This window comes from Dasypus novemcinctus, unplaced genomic scaffold, assembly GCF_030445035.2.
Source record: "Dasypus novemcinctus isolate mDasNov1 unplaced genomic scaffold, mDasNov1.1.hap2 scaffold_119, whole genome shotgun sequence".
Lineage (NCBI taxonomy): Eukaryota > Metazoa > Chordata > Mammalia > Cingulata > Dasypodidae > Dasypus > Dasypus novemcinctus.
In genome coordinates, this window is record NW_026688148.1 from 500,702 (window position 1) to 524,133 (window position 23,432).

A 23,432-nucleotide genomic window follows, 5' to 3' on the forward strand; every position below is an offset into this window, starting at 1 on the left:
AATAGAAATGATACAAGAAGGAAGCTTCAGGAATAAAAGATATAGTCCAGAAATGGGTAAAAGAAATAACCTATTTTTAAACTTTAAAATTGTTTCATATATTTTAAAAGGTACATTTTTGTAAAAGTTAGACTCTACTCTGGGTGGGAGGACACCCTCCATGTAGAGGAAATGTAGGTGACCACTATAAGAAGTGGGGTTGAAATGATTCAAGTGCTTCAAAGGCTGTCAGTTGAATTGCTACGTTAACTCTAATACATTTGACTAGATTGGTATACATATGTTATTCTCAGAGCAATCAGTTCAGTGCCATGTCAGTTGACCCAACTTTGGAGTTTGTGTTCCTGAGTGTGATGGAGTTGGACTCAGATGTGACCTTTCTACACATGCCTCTTCTGTTACTTTCACCAGATCTGTGGTTGGCGCTAGTGTTGGTGTGTACTCAGGAGACCTGAATTTCTGGACTGTCCATGTGACAGCCAGGTCCTGAGCCTCAGCAGACTCGCAACTCCTACCCTCTGGTTTATTGGACTTAACCCAGCCACCTAACAGGGAGGTGAAGAAGGTTAACCACCACACCAGGGAACCGAGAGTGCCTACAACTGCAAGCAGGAGAATTGCATCCATCATCTATGTGGAATCTAAGCCACCTCTCAATATAGAAGTGGAGTGGACACAACCATCCCAGGGTCTACAGAATGGAGGAATAGAGTATGGACAAGAGTAGACTTGCTGATAATGTACTATGAAACTATTGTGATTAGTAATGGAAGAAATTGTAGCATTGAGGTGGAGAAAGTGGCCATGGTAGCTGCTGAGGGTAGGGAGAGGGAAGAGGAGATATGTGGGGGCATTTTCAGGACTTGGAGTTGTCCTGGGTGGTACTGCAGGGACAGATGCTTGACATTGTATGTCCTGCCATGGCCCACTGGGTGGACTAGGGGAGAGTGTAAACTACAATGTAAACCATTATCCATGTGGTGCAGCAGTGCTCCAAAATGTATTCATCAAATGCAATGAATGTCCCACGATGCTGAAAGAGGTTGTTCATCCAATGTCCACATAGAAGAGGTGGCATTGGATTGGGAAAAGTGGACATGGTGGCTGATGGGTATGGGGAAAGGCAGGAAGAGATGAGAGGTGGAGGCATCTTTGGGACATGGAGCTGCCCTGGATGGTGCTTCAGAGGCAATCACCGGACATTGTATATCCTCACAGGGCCCACTGGATGGAATGGGGGAGAGTATGGGCCATGATGTGGACCATTGACTATGAGGTGCAGAGGTGCCCAAAGATGTACTTACCAAATCCAATGGATGTGTCATGATGATGGGAGGGAGTGTTGCTGGGGGGGGGGGAGAGGTGGGGTGGGGGGGTGGGGTTGAATGGGACCTCACATATATATTTTTAATGTAATATTATTACAAAGTCAATAAAATAAAATTTTAAAAAAAAGAAAAAGGTTGTTCATGTGGGAGGAGTAGGTGAGGGGGGTGGCGGATATTTGTGGACTGCTTATATTTTTTAATGTAAATTTTAAAAAAAATAGAGAGAAAAAAACAATTGCAAAAAACTCTAGAAAAATTGTGTGACCTAAATAGTCCTTTATCTAAGAGACACATATAAAGCACCTAAAACATTGGCATACAACTTGTGGAGTGAGCAACAGTATTCATTTCTCTTGGCTGAATACCTAGGAGTAGGATTGCTGGGTCAGAGAGGAAGTCGGTCTTTTCCAGCCATCCTCCCTACCAAGGCTGACCATACTACAGCAGGATCTGGGTGGCCTCTACTTTTCAGCTGTGCATGGGCTGCCAGTCACCCTGGAGAAAATGCAAGATTTCCTGGTGCTGACCCCATAGCTCCTCCTATAGTAGGCTTCCAAGAGTCTAAGACCAATGACCCACCTGATTCTGCCCCGCAAGTTCAGGGGACTCCTGCCTTACATGGATGATGGCAGTGCTGGTGCTGGAGCAGAAGGTTGGGTATATCTACCATTAAGTCCTTTCTCAATCATACCAAACATGATTTTCAAACAACAGAGTCCAGTAATGCAGGAGTGTCCTGGGGGCTGGACCACAGGCATTGACACACCAACATCCTGCCTGTGTTTGTGCATGTTCTTTCCTCCATTGCACCCCAGGCACAAGTCAATCAGGGTAGACTCTGCCTTTAATAGAGTTTTTCTGGACCATGGTAAGATATTCAGAGACCCACCCTATGTATCTGCTCTTTATGGGCACTTGCCTGGGCAAGCTTTGCTCCTGCCACCAGCTCTGCACAGTCTTAGATGCGCCTCTTCGGCTCTGGAGCACAAAGTTCACATTTATGCTCCAGGTGTCAGTGAGGGCCTCTCCTCCTTCCTGGAAGACCTTGACCTCTAAAAAGAAACCTCTGTTCCAATTGCTCAGAAAGCAGCTCCATCCAGAACTCACAGACCTCTCCCATGACTTCATGTGCCAAACAAAATGCCATTTTCATGAGCCCATACAGCAATACTGGAGGTTTTCCTGGAGGGCAGGAGTCCAGATCCACACCCCTCCCTGCTGCACCAGAGGTCCTCAGAGAACATGAGCTGGATGGCCAGAAGACCATCAACTCAGCCTCACAGGTGGCCAGAGGAAGGTTCTAAGAGAAGATGGTTTAGATTTGTCCACAGGAATAAAAGGAAGTCAAGGAATTGCCCACCCAAATCTGATAGTTATAGACAGAGTGAAGTGAAGACATTTGACTGTCACACAGGCAAGGGGAGGCTCGGAGGTGGCTGCCATGCCCAGCTAGCTAAATAGACCACTTATGTGGCTCTAGACTTGAAGATGGAAGCACATTCCTGAGCATCAATGCACTGGGCGGGGGGGAGGGGTGAAAGAAGACTGAGTCCATACTGACTGCAGCGCCACCAAGCCTTTCAGTTCCTTCCTTCTGTCTACTGTTTAATCCTGTCTTTATTTATATGGTCAACTTCAGAAATTCACATCAATATACCCATTTTAACCCCCATCCACAGATACTGTTGAGATTCTGGCATTTACATATAAGTAGCTGTTTCCTGTATGCACATTAAGCAAATGTGATGAGATACAACACAGGATTGTTTCACTAGAATCCCATGGCTGTGGTGAGATACATGAATGGAACTGGTCACCTTTGGGCCACACTTTATACACTGGGCCATTGATTTGTTTCTTCTATTCAGCTTTGCACTCACTCTATCTCCCTGCTTCTGTCATCTCTGCTAAAACAGGGCAAAGCCTTGTGAAAACTCATGTAGTAAAGCATATCTCTCCTGTGAGATTGTGATAGACTAAATCATATCACATGGAGTGATCTCTGGTTGAGCTTCAGGTGACCTAGATATGTAAGAATTTGTGGGACTCTCTGATGATGTAGGCATGTAATTACCCTCCTTAACAGAGGGATGCAATTCTCTCAAATGTCTTATTGGGACACATAGGGAAGGTTGTAGCTCATCTCACAGAACAGGGCTGGTTGTTTTCCTTGGGGGTTTTGGGATTGGGCTTAAAGCAGGATGGGTTCTCAAAAGGTTGTTGAAGCCTCTGAAAGAACAAATAATCCACAGTGTCTGCTCTTCTGTGAACCATAAATCATTGGATCTTGTATTAGTCAGGGTTCTCTAGGGAAACAATCAGCAAGAGACATCTGTCAATAGTATGTGATTCTATAAGAGTCTCTCACACAACTATGGGGATGCACAAGTCCAGGTTCCACAGACAGGCTGGAACCAGGGGCTGCAATGAAAGTCCAATGAAGGTTCATGACAAGTTCTGGGAGATGTTGGCTGTTGAAGATGAGCTGGGAAATCCTCTCTCAATGCTGGAATTACTTCTCCTTTTTAAGGGATTCAATTGATTGGGTTAAGTGTCACTCATTGCTTATTGCAATCTCCCTGACTGATGCAATTATAACCAGCTATCTATGATTTACCACTGCAATAAAGTTAATGGTGACTGAAGTCCATAAATACCCTTGTATTACAGTTAGTCCAGTGGTGCTTGATTGACCAAACAACTGGGCACAATTACATGGTCTGGTTGACACAATAGCTTAACCATCACAGTCCACCCCTTGTCAACCTGGTAACCATACACATTACCTTAAACCATACTTAGTCTCTAAGCAAAAACAGTAACAGACATGCATATATCTATATTTTTGCCTAACAATGTTCAACTCTCTTGTGTACAACTGGAAACATATTAATTCCATATAGAATACGGTGCAAGTTCTTGAGTAATATTCACTCTCAAACTTGATATCCTCAAATATTATGACATTAAATTGATAAAACTTGTTATATGATAAGGCAAAAGTTTGGGGAAGAAGACAAAGAAATTTGTTTTGTGTACATATAAAATCATCATAATAATGAAACAAGGAAGAAAGATTCATGACCATTCACTTTTCTAACTGGTCACATGACAAAGTTCATATTTATCACTTCTTCCACTACCCATTCCATGTTTCCATACCATCAGAAAGCATCTCAGCTGGCCATGGTTCTTTGCCTGGTGGGGTGACTGAAACTTTCATTCCTGAAGAATATGGGCCATTGTTAGTCCTGCTTGGATTGGGTTGTTGCAAATTTCCATTGACATTAATCATAGGACATGGCAGTACTAGGAGATGCCCTACAGGATCTCGTGTATTCCAGGCAAACTCTTCTGTACTCCTATTATGTAGATGCAGTAGTAGTTCCCCTTGACAGTCAGGATCAATCACCCCAGCCAGTACAGTAATTCCCTTATTTGACTGTGTATTCAGAGGTAAGAGATCTGGTAGCAGTTTTAACTTCCATTTCAATGGAATCATTGTTGTGTTCCCTGGTGACAGCACTCCTTCTTTTGTGACTAAAACCTGTAGGCCAGCAGAGTTTGAGGTTGCAGGGACAGGAAGCAAAAATTTTCCTGGTGGGTCCCTAGGGGTAATAGTCAGTGGTGCCACTCCCACTTCCACCCCTTGATTCCTGGACCCATGGATCCTGGTTATGGGAGAAACAGTGCCACAGAGTGGACACTGATTTAAAGCATACACAGCCTCCTGGAGAACACTGCCTCAGCCCTGCAAGGTATTGCCACCTGGTTGGCACTGTATTTGAGTCTTCAAAAGGCCATTCCACCATTCTATCAATCTAGCTGTTTCAGGGTGATGGGGAACATGGTAAGACCAGTGAATTCCATGGGCATGTGCCCATTCCCACACATCATTTGCTGTTAAATAGGTTCCCTGATCAGAAACAATGCTGTGTAGAATGACATGGAGGTATATAAGGCATTTGGTTGGTCCACAGATAGTAGTTTTAGAAGAAGCATTGCATGCAGGAAATGCAAACCCATATCCAGAGTTTGTGTCTTATTCAAGTTAAAACAAATCGCTGCCCCTTCCATGGTGGAGTGGTCCAATGAGGTCATCCTGCAACCAGGTAGAAGGCTGGTCACCTTGAGGAATGGTGCCATTTCAGGGGCTGAGTGTGGGTCTCTGTTGCTGGCAGGTTGCGCAATCAGCAGTGGCTATAGCCAAGTCAACCTTGGTAAGGGGAAGTCTATGTTGCTGAGCCCATGCATAACCTCCATCCCTACCTCATGGCCACTTTGTTCATGGGCCCACTGGGCAATGACAGGAGTGGCTGGGGAAAGAGACAGCATTAGTCACAGAGCAGGTCATCTTATTCACTTGATTAAAATCTTCCTCTGCTGAAGTCACCCCCTGGTGAACATTCATGTGGGACACAAATATTTTCATGTCTTTTGCCCACTCAAGAAGGCCTATCCACATACCTCTTCCCCGGACCTCTTTGTCACCAATTTTCCAATCATGTTCCTTCCAAGTACCTGACCATCCAGCCAAACCATTGGCAACAGCCCATGAATCAGTGAACAAATGCACCTCTGGCCATTTCTTCTTCCAAGCAAAATGAACAACCAGGTGCACTACTCCAAGTTCTGCCCACTGGGAGGATTTTCCCTCACCACTGTCCTTCAGGGATGTCCCAGAAAGGGGCTGCAGTGTTGTAGCTGCCCACTTTTGGGTGCTACCAGCATGTTATGCAGAACCATCTATAAACTAGGCCCAAGTTTTCTCTTCCTCAATCAACTGATTGTAAGGACTCCCCTAGAGGCCAAAACAGTGGGCTGGGAAAGAAAAGGTAACAAGGCAGGAGTGGTGACCATGGGTATTTGGGTTACTTCCTCATGTAACTTACTTTAGGACCAGCTCGAGTCCTATCTCATATGTACCACTTCCACTTTATTATGCAGTGCTACTGTGCATTCCCAACTTTATGGTTTGGTGGGTCAGACAATACCCAACTCATGATAAGAAACCCAAGTCTCATGGTAACTTGGTGTCCCATGGTTAAGAATTCAGTCTCCACTATAGCCCAGTAGCAGGCCAAAACCTGTTTCTCAAAAGGGGAGTAGTTATCTGCAGAGGATGGCAGGGCTTTGCTCCAAAATCCTAAGAGTCTGCATTGTGATCCTCCTGTAGGGGCCTGCCAAAGGCTCCAGGTAGCATCTTTATTTGCCACTGAAACTTCCAGCACCATTGGATCTGCTGGATCATATATGGTCCAAGTGAGAGTGCAGCTTGCACAGCAGCCTGAACCTGAAGTAGAGCCTCTTCTTGTTCTGGTACCCAATCAAAACTAGCAGCTTTTCTGGTCACTGTGTAAGTGGGCTGGAGTAGCACACCCAGTGAGGAATGTGTTGTATCTAAAATCCAAAGAAACCAACTAAGCATTGTGCCTCTTTTTGGTCATTGGAGGGGTCAGATGCAACAGCTTATCCTTCACTTTAGAAGGGATAGCTCAACATGCCCCACACCACTGGACACCTAGAAATTTCACTGAGGTGGAAGGACCTTGTATTTTAATTGGATTTCTCTCCCATTCTCTCTTATGCAAATGCCTTACTAATAAGTCTAGAGTCTTTGCTACTTCTTGCTTACTAGGTCCTATCAACATGATATCAATATAATGGACCAGTGTGATGCCCTGAGGGAGGGAGAGATGATCGATATCCCTGCAGACAATATTATGACATAGAGCTGTAGAGTTCATAAACTCATGAGACAGGACAGTGAGGGTATACTGCTGGCCTTGCCAGCTGAAAGCAAACTGTTTCTGGTGGTTCTTACTAATAGCAATTGAGAAAAAACACATTGGCTAAATCAACAGCTGCATACCAGGTACCAGGGGATGTGATTTGCACAAGCAATGGTAACACATCTGGAACAGCAGGTGCAATTGAGGTCACCATCACGTTAAGTTCACTATAATCTACTGCCATCCTCCTAGATCCATCTGTTTTATGCACAGGCCAAATAGAACAGTTGAATGAGGTTGTGGTGGGAATCACCACCCCTACATCCTTCAAATCTTTGATGGTGGCACTACTTTTTGCAATCCATCCGGGAATCCAGCATTGCTTTTGATTTACTATTTTGCTAGGTAGGGGCAGTTCTAGTGGCTTCCACTTGGCCTTTCCAACCATAATGGCCCTCACTCCACAAGTCAGGGATCCAATGTGGGGATTTATCTAGTCACTTACTGAGTATGTCTATTCCAATTATGCATCCCGCAACTGGGGAAATAACCACAGAATGAGTCCAGGGACCTACTGAACCAACTGTGGGACAGACCTGAGCTCCATTAATCATCTGACTTCCATAAGCCCCTACTCTGACTTGTGGACCATAGTGATATTTTGGGTTTCCTGGAATTAATGTCACTTCTGAGCCAGTATCTAATAATTACCAAAATGTCTGATCATTTCCTTTTCCCCAATGCAGTTACTCTGGTAAAAGTAGGTCTCCTTGGGGAAAAGTGGGAGGAAGATTAACAGTATAAAGTTTGGGCAGTTTAATGGGATCCTTCCCCCAAGGAGACTTGGCCTTCTCCTCATTCAAGGGGCTCTGGGTCTGTAAACCATCTCAAGTCTGGGAATTGATTAAGGTGCTGTGATTCTCTGCATCTGTAATTTGAGTTAGGGTTTTATTCACTCAACCTAGAACACTTCTGTTTATAAAGATTGTGAAGAAAATTAGTAGACTGCTTATTTCACTGCTAGGTCCCCCATTATATATTATCCAATACCATAAATCTATGCAACTCAGACTATTTTGAGTGCTTTTTTGAATCTGCCTTTCATGGTGGTAGCCATGCCCACCTTGACTTTGAGATTATCTGCTATTTGACTTTTACCAGACTGACATCCAATCATCCCCATAATGTTTAAGGATTCTAATTCCATCAGAGTCCCCCCTACAGTTATATCTGGACTACAGAGAACAACAACCACAGAGCTCTCCAGGGAAGATGGAGTAAGTCTTACAAAATTATTCCTTACAGTCCTGATTAAAGGTGTGTCCTCTGGGGTGGGTGGTCAGCTCTAAAATGGTAAATCCATTCTAGCATTACAATCTCCCTAAGCCTTTGAATTCCTTCTTCTACTGTGTACAAGCATAAATCGGGTATCTCAACCTCAGACATGCTAGGCCATCTTTTGGCCCATGCTTCAATCAGCCACCCAAACAAACTGTTAAAGCCCTTTCTAACCCATCCAGCTATAGCACAGAATCCAGAATTTCTGCTTAGTGGGCCCATATCAATAAATTCAGCCTGATCCAACCTTATATTTCTTCCACCATTATCCCATACCCTTAGTATCCATTCCCATGCATATTCCCATGATTTCTGTCTATATAAGTTGAAAACTCATGCCATTCTTTCTGAGTATACATTACTTCCTCATGGGTCACACTTTGTATTTCACCTTTGGGGTCTTGTTGTGATTTTAGTCTAGTAATAGGTCTCAAATACAAGAGAGGTGGTGGGGGTGGGTAAGGAGAAGGATTAGAAATGCCTTGCAAGCTACTGACCTCAGGGCATTCTCTTGCATTTTCTTCTGGTGAGACAGGATTAATCTCTTCAGGCAGGGGTTGGAAGGTAGTTTCCTCAGGGCAGACTGGAGGCTAGGCAGTGCATGCTGGAGTTTGGCTGGTACATGTCTCAGTGCTGGGAGGAGGTCCAGACTCCTTGGGGCAGGCCAGAGGCTGGGCAGGGCAGGCTGCAGTTTGGCTGGTACCCACCTCAGGGCTGGAAGTTGTTTCAGACTCCCTGGAGCAGGCTGGACATTGGATGATACAAGGTTGGCAAGGTATGATCTGGACAGGGCAGGCCATGGCAGGCTTATGTGATAAAGTCGCAGCAGAATTCAGGGTTTCAATGTCTCCATCAATATCATCATCCCATATGTCTCCATCCCAATTCTCTGAATTCCACTCTTTTCCAATCAAAGTCTTCAGTTTGAAGAAACCCTGCAGGACTGGGATTTTAGTTTCCTTTGTAACTCCATTACTCATACAATGAGAGTCTGAGTTTGGTTCTCAGATATTTCAAGCCTGTGGCACAGGAGACAAGATTTTCTTTCAGAGCACACATAGAAACTTTTGCATCATCCATGTGGAGTTTAAGTTTCAAATCTGAAGCCTTTAACTCATCTCTTTCTTTTGTAACACTATCCAGACTATCTAGGAGGAGCCAGCCAACATCATTACACTGTTTGACTGCACAGAACTCTGTTAAGGTATTGAAAACACTCTCACCCAGATCCTTGCTTCTTATAAGTATGGAAGTAGGCGAATACAGTGATGCTATCTGTGCATCTCGATTGCTAACTCACACCATAAACCATTAGCAGCCTCTTTGTTATTGGAAAGGGAATTGTCAGTTCCCTTGAGTTCAATTAAAGAGACTATTGCAAAACTCCCCAAACCACCTCAGACACCCCATGTAAAGACTCTGTTCCTCAAGAACCACTCCCAGGCATTCTTGGGACTTGGAGTTGTCCTGGGTGGTACCCCAGGGACAATTGCCGGATGTTGTATGTCCTCCCATGGCCCACTGGATGGAACATGGGAAAGTGTGGGCTATGGTGTGGAACACGGGACATGGGGTGCAGCGATGCCCAGAGATGTACTCACCAGATGCAATGGATGTGACATGATGATGGGGAAGAGTGTTACTGAGGGGGGAGTGGTGGGGTGGGGGTGGTGGGGGCAAATGGGGACCTCATATATATATATTTTTAATGTAATATCTTTTTAAAAAATGAATAAATTGAGTAGAAATTGGAAAAAAAAACACCACTCCCTGTACAAAGCTGTATAAGTCAGTGTTCTCTAGGGAAATAGAATCAACAAGAAATTATGTCAATAGCATGTGATTCTATAAGAATCTCTCACACAGCCATGGGGATTCACAAGTCCAGGTTCCACAGGCAGGCTGCAACCAGGGGCTGCAATGAAAGTCCAGTGAAGGTTCTTGACAAATTCTGGGACATATTGGCTGTACAAAGATGGGCTGGGCAATTCTCTTTCAATGCCAGAATCACTTCCCCCATATATATATATATATATATATATATATATATAAAAGAAGTTGTGAACTTACAAAACAATCATGCTGATATGCAGAATTCCCATACTACAAGCCTTCAACAACCACACCATTGTGGAACATTCATTTGTTACAGATTATGAGATTTATCATCAGACTATTACCACTAAATATGGTCCATAGCATACATTTAGTATATCTCTTCTGTACTCCCCTAGCCTTAACACGTACATTTTGATATTGATGTAAGAATGTTACAATCATGGTTGTTAATAACTTTTAATTGGGTTTTTGCTTTCTTAATGTTGGGTGGCATTTAACTGATTGGGTTAAGCATCACTCACTGCTGATGGCAATGCCCCTGACTGATGTAATTATAACCAGCTATCCATGATTTACCACTGCAGTAGAGTCAATGGTGACTAAAGTTCATAAATGCTCTTGTATTACAGTTAGCTCAGTGCTTGCTTGACCAAACAACTGGGCACAATTACATGGCTGAGTTGACACATTAGCCTAACTGTCACAGATCTGTAGTGAGTTCAGCTTGTGAAACAGTAAAGAAAAAGGCATGTAGTATCAGTAATGGTCAGTAAAATTCATAAGGACTGTAAGGTCTCAGACCCATATCTTCCAGAATGGACCTGGTTTGGTGAGGAAGAACACTTGCAGAGAAGGTACATAATTAGTGCTTGTGAACTCTATGCCTATTTTCAATCCAGGCTGCTCAGACAGGATTGAAGACCTTAGCCAGGAAAAAAGCTGGGGGCTTCCAGACTTCATCCATTGAACCAAAAACCCCTGGTGCAGTGGGTCACTATCCCTGTTGATGAACATCACCTGATCACCCAGGGTTGCTCAGTGGAAGGTGAAGCTAATCATTTGAGGAGCTGCCATGTAGCAGTTGGTCTGGGATGTCCAGGGTTCTGCACCAGCTTAGGGAGCCAAATAGACCACCAGTCACTCAGGGAGGTCACTTGACTGTCAGAGAGGCTCGCCAAAGTAGGTGACAGATAATGTAAAAATGCTGTGGGAAGAGGGCTACAAGTCTGGACTTCATCTAGACCTTTGGGGGAGGTACATGTGAGGGAAATGACATAATTGTTAGGGTTTGAAATGTAGAGTCAGGAAATTGTGTCAGCATTGGGGCCATTCTAGTGGCTCATGAACATCCTTTGGGCATTGATTCTCTCCCCCAACAGCTTTGAGAAAGCAGCATTTTTAAGGACTGTCTCAACGGTGAAAGCAGGAAAGCAATTAGGAAACATTCTGAGATGATTGAAAACAAAACCACCACATACAAAAACTTACAGGATGTAGCAAACGCAGTACTGAGGGGGGAATTTATAGCCCTAAATGCTTAAACTACAAAAGAAAAAAGAGCAAAAGTCAAACACCGAACTGCACATCAGGAGGAACTAACAAAACAACAGCACAGGGAAACGGACTTTGGCCCAGTGGTTAGGGCGTTTGTCTACCATATGGGAGGTCTGCGGTTCAAACTCCAGGCCTCCTTGACCCATGTGGAGCTGGCCATGCACAGCGCTGATGCGCGCAAGGAGTGCCGTGCCACTCAAGGGTGTCCCCCGCGTAGGGGAGCCCCATGCGCAAGGAGTGCGCCCATGAGGAGAGCCGCCCAGCGTGAAAAGAAAGAGCAGCCTGCCCAGGAATGGTGCCGCCCACACTTCCTGTGCCACTGACGACAACAGAAGCGGACAAAGAAACAAGACGCAGCAAATAGACACCAAGAACAGACAACCAGGGGAGGGGGGAGGAATTAAATAAATAAATAAATCTTTAAAAAAAAAAACAACAACAGCACAAACTAAATCCAACACAAGCAGAAAGAAATCACAAAGATTGGAGAGTTTAAAAACCAAAAATGAAAGGGAAAAATATATATTTTTTCATCTAAATATCATCTAAATTAATGCAGAAAAGGCATGTGACAAAATCCAGCATCCTTTCTTCCTAAAATCACTTAGAAAAATAAGAATAAAAGGAAACTTCACCAACATTATAAAGGGCATACTTGAAAAACACCACTGCAAACACCATATCACTGGTGAAAGATTGAAAACTTTCCAAGATCTGGAATGAGACAAGGATGCCCAATGTCACCGATGTAATTCAACATTGTACTGGATGTTGTAGGCAGAGCCAAGTAAGCAAGAAAAAGAAATTAAAGACATCCAATTAGGAAAAGAAGTAAAACTTTCTCCTTGCAAATGACATGATCTTATATATAGAAAGTCCTGTACATTGTACAACAAAGTTATTCAAGCTAACAATTCCAGCAAAGTGCTGTTTGTTGAGATAAACATGAGCAAATCAGTAGTATTTATGTATAATTTCAGGAAGAAGTGAAAAAAAAAGTCCATTTCCCACTACCAGAATAAATTTAACTGAGGATGTAAAGGAATTATGCATGGGAAACTTCAAAATTATGAATACAAAAATAATTTTTAAGAGAATGGAAGGATATTCCCTGCTCATGGATTGGAAGATTAAATATACCAAGATATATGAATTACCGATGCTACGCAGTCCCAATGAAAATTGCAATAAACAACTTTGTAGAAATGGAAAAGACAAGTCAACACATTTATTTGGAAGGACATACAGTCCCAAAAAGCCAAAACCATCATGAAAAACAAACTCAGAGGACACACACTTCTTCACTTTAAAACATATTACAAAACTACAGTGGCATAAACAACATGGTCCTGGGACAAGTAGATACATAGACCAATTGAACTGAATGGACCCTCAAAATTATTCAGAAATAGACTCTCATAACTATGGCCAATTGATTTTTGACAAGGCTGCCAAGTCCACTCAAAATAGTCTCTTCAATAAATGATGCTAAGAGAACTGGATATTCAAATGTAAAACAATGACAGAGGACCCTGATCTCATCTCGTATACAAAAAATTAACTGAAAATGTATAAAGATCTAAAAGAACTAGTAAGATAAGATTTCTAGAACAGGAAATGATCTTCAGCACCTCATGTTGGGCAATGGTTTCTTAGACTTTACACCCAAAGCACAAGCAACAAAGGAAAAATTGATAAGACCTCATCTAAATTAAAAAGTTTTTCACCTAAAATAATTTTATCATGAAAATGAAAAGACAACTCATTCCATGGGAGAAAACAATTGGAAACTATATATCCAATTAGGGTTTAATACCTAGACTATACAAAGAAATCCTAAAACTCAACAATACAATGAAAGAAAACCCAATTAAATATGGGGAAAAGACTTGTGTCTCCAAAGAGTATACACAAATGACCAGAAAGCACATGAAAAGATCCTTACCTTCATTAGCTATTACGAACATGCAACTCAAAACCAAACTGAAATACCATGTCACACTCACTATAATGGTGTTATTAAGAAACAGAAAATAAAAAATATTGGAGAGGATGTTGAGATATAGAAACACCCATTCAATGCTGATGGCCAAGTAAAATGGCCACACAGCAGCAGTTGGACCTTGCAATATGGAGAATACATTCCCTTTGAAAATTCTGTGATGACTGGTTGCCATGGTTATCTCATGATGCATGTAAGGCTCACGGTCCTAACTGTCACTCTATGCCCAGAGAGATTTGGAGTTGGTAGCAGGTGAAAAAGCTCCCAGCTTAGTTTCCACAGTACATAGAGGTGGGAAATCTCAATTGCTGCTTAAGAGGTATGATCATATTGGCCTACATGATTAATTCAATCCCCAAAAAATTGGCAGGAAATTTTTCCACAAAATAGGATTCACTTTTCTTCTAGTTTCTCCTCTCCAATTTGTCCTAAAGAGTTTTAGATGTGATTTATACTTTTCTCTTAATCCTTATTTTATATTTTAGATCCATCTATCAAGCTGGTTGCCTCAAAATGAGTCTCCCTTTAGAAAAATTTAGCATTTCTTATAAAGTTCTTTACCATTCATTCTCTTCCTCAAGACCATGTCTGTGTTAATGTTATTTTACTCAGCAGGGATGTAGTAAAATAATTATTATAATAATTATTATGGAGTGAATCTGGATTGGTAGGGACCAGAAAAGATGCATTTCATATGATGAGGTGTACTAAAGATGTTTTTAACACCCTTTTCAACCTCTATTCATCATTAAGTGTATATATAACTCAGTATACTTGGGGTATGTTAGTACCATTCATATAACTAGTTTTCCAAACCTAGCTATAAGAACTTGAGTTTCCAAATGTCAGTTTATAAACCAATATACATATTTCCTTTAATCCTTGGGGGTTATACAAAATTTTCATTTTAGGAAGTTACCTACTGATTTTCTCACTGCCCTGTATGCTCTTCAATAGTAAGTATGGGGAAAATAGAATAATTTTTTTCCATTGTGTTTTACATCACAAAATAAGCTTCTTTAGATGTTGACCATAATAACACATATTAGACTTGTTAGTGGTTCCATGGTTTAGGAAGCTAGAGCATAAGTAAGACAAATGTTGAAGTTAAATGGAGTGATTCCCTTCACTATCCTTTCTCATTAATGGATTGTCTATCTTTACCTAAAAGGGCATATGATTTTGCCAGATTTCATGGTGGGATTTCTGTGGGATAATAGCAGAGGGTGCAGGTAACTGAGTGCAGCCTGGGGGAGGGAGAAGAAGGGACATCCCTTAGTACATGAGCAATTGGGGCCCAAAGAAAGGAGGCTAGAGGTGCTGAGGAAAATCCTGGGTGAGGATAGCTATGGATGGGACTCTCTCCTCTGCCACTGCTTGTTCAGACTTGAGTGCAAGGAGAGCACATTCTTTGCAGAGCTCTCATGTGGCAGCTCTTTGTGAAAAGGTGGGTTCTGAGCCAGGATGGGAATCAAGCACACCCCTGATCACTAGGAGAGATTACATGCCCCCAGGAAGGCTCACATGAGGCAGCTAACAGTGGGAGTATTTGGGGCACGATGTTCACAAGTTTTGTTTTTCCCTGGTCCTTCAGAGGAACTCTATGAGGGGAAACCTGAGTTATGGTTTGGGTCAGAGAACTCACTTATGCAGAAGGCAGGGTGAGGGTTTGAACCACTCTCTCTCCTGTAATAAAGTAGTTGGCAGGCCTTTCTCCACAGCTCCTGGGAGGTAACTTGTAACCCCAGAATCTGCTGAGTGGGGGCACTGACTACATTTCCTGACTAGAATCATTCACTCAGCAGTGTTGTTGACCACACAGGGTTGATGTGGGATCTCAGAACAGAGCACGTGTTCTCTGTGAGCTGTAAAGGATCACCCCACTGAGGGCTGAAAGTCAGTGTCCATCCCCCTTGTCCTGGAACCATCAGGCACCCACTCTGGAGGGAAGTACTAGCAAGTTTCTTGCAAATTCCTCCCAACATTTAATAAGTGAACTCTTCTGGGGCTCTTCTGGGGCTGTTATGATATATTGGGCATTTTTCTTAAGGATTTCCTTACATTTGCTTATTTTTAGTCTCATAATACAAACTAATAAGCAGGTCTGGCTAAAATCTTCAAAAGACAGCATGGAAAACTGGACACATAAAGAGTTTACATAATGTTCCCTGTTTTGGGTGGCCTCTGAATGAGATTTGAACACAGTTGACCAGACCTTGGCACCCATGCTTTTGGTCACTGTGCTCTGCTGCCTTCCTATGCTGTGTCATCTATATAAAGTACCCTACATCTGTCTTTTGGGTATCTAAAGTGAACCCCAAACTACAACTTTTTTTGAAACCCACCTTTGACTCAAGTGGGACACCTGTGTAGACTGTAAATAAGGGATCATAGTGTGAACTGTAAATAAATTAATAATGATTTCCTACATTCATCTGTTGGTAAGATGTCACCTGAGAGTTCTGTTGTGAATGCCTTTCCCAGTTCTTGTCTCAAGCATGAAAAAAGAAAATTTGCTACCCAGTCCAAAAAATCTACTATCTGACAATCCCATTCAGTTGGGAACCTCAAAATCAGCATCTGGCCAAAGAAAAGGGAGTGTCCTCAAACATTCCCTAGAAAGTATTCCACAGACAGTACAGTAGAAATGCAATTATTTTATTGCATCAGTAATGTTGACTGTAGATACTAAGTATTCCATATTGAGAAAAACCTTTAAAAAGGTTAAGCCATGATAGTTTTCTTAATTCACATGTGAAATTTTGCTTTTAGTAATGAGTCAGTAGTGCCACAACCACATAATTAAAAATGTAGTTACAACTAAAGTTGGTTCACATTTACTGGTAGATTGTATTTTAAGTTAATGTTTGGTCAGTCTATTTCTGAACATTAGTAGGAAGAGTTATCTTCTGAAAAAGTGCTGTTAGATTATTAAAAATCTGATATATTTTTAAGAGAAGTTTTAGATTCACATAAAAACTGTGGAGAATACAAACAATTCCCACATATTCCCCTGCCACCCTCCCAGTCTAGAGCCAGCAGTTTCCCCTGTTAATAACTCTCATCACTGTGGTATGAACAATTGAAGGGACAGTATTGATACAGTGTTTTGGAGGCTCACTCTTCCTAATCCTCAGCTTTGTGCATTTTGACAAAGGCATATTGTCATGTACCTACCATGACAGAACATCAGTGGTTGAATTGTGTCCCTCCAAATTACGTTGAGAAAACCTTGGTACCTGTGAGTGTGACCACTTTTGGAAATAAGATGTTTGCAAATGTGATTAAGATGAGGTCTACTGAATCAGGGTGAACTGAATCAGGTCTACTGAATCAGGGTGAACAAGTTATAATACAACTTGTGCACTTACAAGAAGGGAAGAGACAGAGAGGAGAAGACTGTGTGAAGATGGACCAACACTGGAGAAGCAGGCCAGGTGAAGATGAGGAAGAGATTAGAGTCATGCTGCCAGGAGCCAGGACACCTGGAGCCACCAGAAGCTGGAAGAGTCAAGGAATGGTTCCTAGCAAGGATCTTCAGAGAGAGACAGAGTATGGTGCTGTGGACACATTAATGCTGGACTTTTTGTCCTTAGAATTGTGAAGGTTTAAGTTTGTGTTCTCAAACCACCCAGTCTGTGGCAATGTATTATAGAAGTGCTAAGAAACTAAACACATATAGTGCTGGGAAGTAAGGTGCTGCTGTAACAGATACATGTGGAAGGCTCACAGAGGCTTCTAGGCAAAATATAGCCTCTGAGCAGTCATGGGTGAAATTAGCCCAGATATTTCCAGCCTACCTATAGCCATGACTCTGCATTGAAGCTTCAGACTCCAGAAAGCACAAATGGACCTCATCAATGTGCCTGTCTGGATTGCTAAAGATGTGATACAAAAACCTACTGAAATTGTTGTATTCCACAATTTGGGACAGTAGGGTTTTCATACAAAATAGCAGCAAAAATAATGCATTAATAAGAAATTTAAAATGTATGCAGGACTGTATATTGAAATCTGATTGACCTACCCTCCATTTTCTTTAGCCCCTAGGTTCTGTGTCTCAAGTAACAACAGTTAAGTTTTTGCACATCCTTTTGGATTGAGTAATTGAGTATTCATATAAAATTGACACTGTACCACAGTTTTCTAAGGGCTTTACCTATATGTACTCATGGACTTTTTTCCCTTTACTTTTAAGGAAATTTTAGATTACATGAAAGTTAAAGCAAAATTAGGTGGGATTCCCATATACCCCACCTCCACCCCCTCACACTTTACCCATTAAAAACATCTTTCATTAATGTGGGACATTTTTTATAAATCTTGAAGCACTGCTACTAACCATGGTCCATAGTTTCTAAGGTAAGGCCCACTGATGGGTTGCCAATTTCCTGGGGATATCTGCCCTGGCTAGAATGTCCAGATGCCTTTAGAGCCCTCAGGAACACTCCTGCCTGAGGCATTATTTACTGTGGCAGCCACAGAGATCCTCCTGTGACCTGCCTAAAGTTTCCTCTGGAATGACTTCCTGACTCATACTGAAGTATCCTAGCCATAAACACTCATTTGTATTTAATATTCCCTCTCTTGGTCAAGGTCTTTTTACAAATGTATCTCTAGTTGGCAATTGGTAACAATCCCTCAGTGCCAAGGGGGCCCATCCTTGGGAGCAATGTCCCATGCTGGGGAGAAAGCAGACTTCTATGCTGAGTTTGGCTTAGAGAGAGGCCACATTTGAGCAACATACACATTTTCAGAAGGTAACTCTTAGGCAGTATATATCACTAGGCTAAGTTTCAATTTTACAAGAATGAAGTTCATAACTACCAGCATTAATATCAAGGGCCTGGCATATTGGTCTGTCCTCTTTTAGCTAGGTTCTGATGATGTATTGAAGATATTCTTGCCACTGTATTAGAAAATGTAGCAGGGCTCCAAGAATGGGAATTGAAAGTTTTGTTGGTTATTGTATGGGTTCCATCTACTGAGATAACACCCCATGACCATATGGACACATTCATAATCCCTAGAGGCATGCCTGAGGTGCACCCTTTCCCACGCATCTGTCCCTCACTGTCACCCTGCACCAGTAGACCTCCCCTGCCATAGCTGTAACTTTTGTGTAGTTCAAAACCTCCCCATAAAGAAAGTCAAAAGTTGTTTGCATTGTGACTTTCATCACCTTAATATCTGTTATTTTTTATGTATACTTACAATTTCATCTGTATCTTCCCCCAACGTCTTATTTTTTTTCACTTTATCTTCAAAGAAGCTTTAGGTTACAGAAATGTCACATCAAAAATATAGGGAATGAGCAGATGTGGCTTAAATGTTTGAATGCCTGCTCTCCACATGGGAGGTCCCAGTATGATTCCCAGTGCCTCCTAAAAACAAAGACAAACAAAAAGTAAATGAAAAAAGCAAACACACACACACAAAAACAACTCAAAGGAACTGATGTGGCTCAGTGATTGACTACTGGCTTCCCACTTACAAAGTCTGGGTTTCACTCCCTGGTCCTGGTACCTAAAAAAAGAGAGAAGAAAATAGAAGAATATATAGGTGATTCCCATATACTGCATCTCTTCCCATCTCATATTTATTCCTATTAGCAATATCATACATTAGTAGGGTTCATCTGTTACAACTGAAAAAAAAACGGAAGCATTGCTACAAACTATGGTCAATGGTTTATGTTATGGTTTACACTTTGCATCATACTTTTATACGTTTTCACACAATGTACAGTCATCTGTATCCATAATTGCAAAATCAGACAGAACAGTTCCAATGCCCTCAAAATGCCCTATGATCCATCTATTCTTCCCTCCCTCTTCCCTCAGAACCTATGTTAGCCACTAAGTTTCAGTTTTCCAAGAATAAGGTTCATAGTCTTATGCATTAATAATGAGGCTTTGACATACTGGTCTGCTTTTATTTGGCACTGCCCATGTACTCTAGAGATTCTTGCCCCTCTCTTTGAGTATATAGCAGGATTCCCAGGATGGAATTTTAATATTTTCTCATTGTTTGTGGGTCTCCATCCACTGATATAACACCTTATGATAAGATGAACACATTCATATTCCTTTGAAGCATCCCCCAGGGGCATCTTTTTCTATATGCCCCCTAGCACCGGTACACTGCACCAGTGACCTACCTGCTGTATTTGCCAAAAGAACATTCCCATGCTTGTAGTCCCAACACAAACCAACAAATCCCAAGTACACTTGTTCCTTCCTCCAAGACTTCCACAATTCCATACAGTCCAAATTAAATACCTCCACCATGCTCACCCTTCCATTCCAGTTCCATCAACCCACTCATATCCCTGCATCACCATCACCCCATCCACTGCCAAACCCCCCTTTCTGCCTTATCATAGGCTCTGCCCATATTGAGCTTGGTTCACCACACTCAACTCCCTTTCTGTCTCCTTTAATCTATCTTCCAGACTCTCTGTGAGTCTCCTAAATAAACTTAGGTCATATCAGTGAGGTCAAGAAGTATTTGCCTTTAGTGACTGGCTTACTTCACTCAACATAAGGTCAAGATTCATCTATGTTGTCACATATATCAACACACCATTCCTTCCTACAGCTGAGTAATATTCCATTGTATGTATAAACCATATTTGCTTATCCATTCATTTGTTGCTGGTCACAATTCTTTTGCATATATACCCAGTGGTGGGATTGCACAATCATATGGCAATTCTATAATAACCCTTTTGAGCACTGCCAAATCATCCTCCAAAATGGCTGCACCATTCCACATTCCCAGCAGCAGTTGAAGAGGGTTAGTCTTTAAGGAAATGGAGATTCCATTTTTAATAAGTAGGGTGGCTAATATTTTAGAAAGAAACAAAACTAGAAAATAACAAATAGAGATGTGGATATGAGTAAACTGGAATCCCCATATATTGGTGATAGGAATCTAAAATAAAGCAGCCAATTCGGGAAATAGTTTGACATTCCCTCAAAAAGCTAAATCTAGAACTACTATATGACAGCTACTTATTAGGTTTATATATTAAAGAATTAAAAACAGAGGCTGAAAGAGGTACTCGAAACCAGTATTTATTGCAGCATTATTTGCAATACCCAAAAGCTGGAAACCACCTAAGTGTGCTCATATAGAGGAATGAGTTTTTTTAAAAGTGGCATATCCATACAATGGAATATAATTGAGCCATAAAAAGTATTGAAGTTCTGATACATACTACTATATGCATGACCCTTAAAAACGTACTGAATAAGGCAGACATAAAAGTAAAACAGTTGGTGACTGCAATTATTTGAAAGCTAAGAAAAAGTAAATTCACAGAAACAGATAGGAGATTAGAGTTTATTACCAGGGACTAGCAGAAAGTAGAATGGGCTTAATAGCTAATAATTACAGAGTTTCTGTTTCAGGTAATGAGAAAGTTTTGGAATTGAATGTTTGGTGACAGTTACAAAACACTGTAAATGTAATTGATTCAAGTAAATTGTACATGCTGTAAAAATGGGTAAACTGGCAAATTTTCTATTACATAGCTATCTCATTAAAAATTTTTTAAAAATCCTCTAGAATGGATGGGATATTAAAAGTCAACAAGGCTGTGAGGCTGAAGCAGTATTTCTTGAAATCAGTGTGATACTATTTCCTTGGACTTCAGAATAGGTTGGATATATATCATCATACTGTATAGTTTAGTACCACTTATACATGAACTATTTCACATTGACTTAGATTGTCTTCAGCTACAAAGCCAAGGATTCTGATTATATTCCACTCTTTCCTTTGTCTCTCTTTCCTACATGAAGGGTTTCTGGGTAGCTCCACCATCCTTGTTTGCACACTGTAGCCTCTTGTCTGGGCAAAGCAAAGTGCCCTGAGTAATGCAGGAGCTGCACCCCAGTGTAGTGATCATTACTCTGTGTCCCCCTAGCTCCCATGGAAGATCTAGTAGAGGAGCCTTCTAGTGACAGGGTGGTTGAGGAGGTCCCATCTAATGTTGAGGTGAAGTCATCTGTTTTTGTCTAAGATAGAAATGTTCCTTTCTCAGATTTGTCCTTTTTTAAATTTGAGTACAGCACTTATTATATGATGGTATGAATTATAAATATTTTTAAAGATTAGACTACAGCATAATTATATTTTTTCTTCTCCTCCCCCAGCCCCACCCCCACCTCCATCCTACTGTTCTTACTGTCTGTGCCCATTCACTGTATGACCTTCTGCATTTTTGTCTTGTCTTCTCATCTTTCTCCTCTAGGATTCACTAGGACTCAGTCCTGGGGACCTCTGATGTGGAGAGAGGTACCCTTTCACATGTGCCACATCAGTTCCTGGTCTCTGCTGCCCTTCACTTTGACTTTCCCCTTTGTTTCTCTTTAGTTGCATCATCATCTTACTGTGTGACTCACCTAAGCAGGCACTGGCTCACCACAGAGGCACTCAGCTCACCATGTGAGCACTAGCTCACTGCAAACGTACTCACACAGGCACTTGGCTTAACACATGGGCACTTGGCTTACTGTGTGGGCACTGGATCCCTTTACAGGCACTGGCTCAGCACATGGGCATTCACATGGACAATTGGCTCAGCACATGGGCACACAGCTCACCATGAGGGCACTTGGCTCACTAGGTAGGCACTGGCTCACCATACAGGCTCACTTTCTCTTTTTTACCAGGAGGCCCCAGTGATCAAACCCAGGTTCTCCTATATGGTAGGTGGAAGCCTTATCACTTGAACCACATCTGCTTCCCTGAACTACAGATATTAACTATCTGATCCAGTGGGGGTGGATTCCAGGGGCCTGTGGGAAGAAGTGGGGGCAGGGAATGAGAAGAATGTAGGCAAAACAGGATTCTGATCAAGCCTCGTTTATTGGGGGTAGAACATGGGAATATATACTGAGGGAAGGGAACGTGTCCATGGGTGATAGGTTGGTCTTGTGGGTGGCAGGCATCCAAGGAGGGAATTGGCTGAAAATTTGTGCCAGGTCTGCAGAATTTCACGCCTTGTGCATGCGTGCTGCTGTGGTTACCAGAGTTGTGGTGGGAAGGGGAGAACAAAGAAACAAGGAGGAAGAAGAAGAAGGAAATGGCGGGGCAGGGCTAAGGTAGTTGTGAAATCTGCCCATGTTGTTGGAGGCTGTAGATTTCACAGTGGGTGGCTCCCCACAGCTCCCCCTTCTCTGTTTAATATGTTAGGAACTGAAGTGAAGAACAGCTGGTGATGGCTCATGTTAGGGCAGGGCTTATGCTCAGTGGTGATGTGTGGCTGCAAGGTGCTCCTGTACTGAGGGGGCTGTGCCTGTCTTAGGTTGGGGCTGCACCTGTTAAGTGATCAGTCTTACCTGTCATTGGGAATCATGGCAGCAAAAGGCCACATCTGTCTTAGGTTGACTCATGGGTCAGCCCAGTTGCCCGTCGTTGGCTAACCAGACCAGCGCCTCAGCGATAAATGACTTGCAAATATAACAAGCTATAACAGGGAGCTCTACACCATGCATGACGTACATGATGTGCTGAGATTAGTGGGTGAGGCCACACCACCCTGGTCTTGTTTGGCTAGGGCACCTGCTGCTCATCTGAACCACTAAACTCCTCACTGAAGCTGTTTTCCTTACTGAAGCTGTTCAGCAA

The 23,432-nt window shown here is 42.2% G+C and overlaps 1 long non-coding RNA gene across 4 annotated transcripts in view; it reads right to left on the reverse strand.

Moving 5' to 3' along the window:
* Window positions 1–23,432, reverse strand: part of LOC131277499 (uncharacterized) — a 131,885-nt gene that overhangs the window by 102,378 nt on the left and 6,075 nt on the right. For 3 of the 4 annotated variants that reach the window (XR_011648188.1, XR_011648187.1, XR_009184661.2), the window contains exons 3-5: window positions 19,288–19,319; window positions 19,008–19,177; window positions 8,896–9,417 (exon numbers count right to left, since the gene is read on the reverse strand). This is a non-coding gene — a long non-coding RNA (uncharacterized lncRNA). Of the gene's footprint in view, window positions 1–8,895; window positions 9,418–19,007; window positions 19,178–19,287; window positions 19,320–21,987; window positions 22,237–23,432 lie in introns of those variants that run through there. The other variant, XR_011648189.1, reaches the window with a different exon arrangement.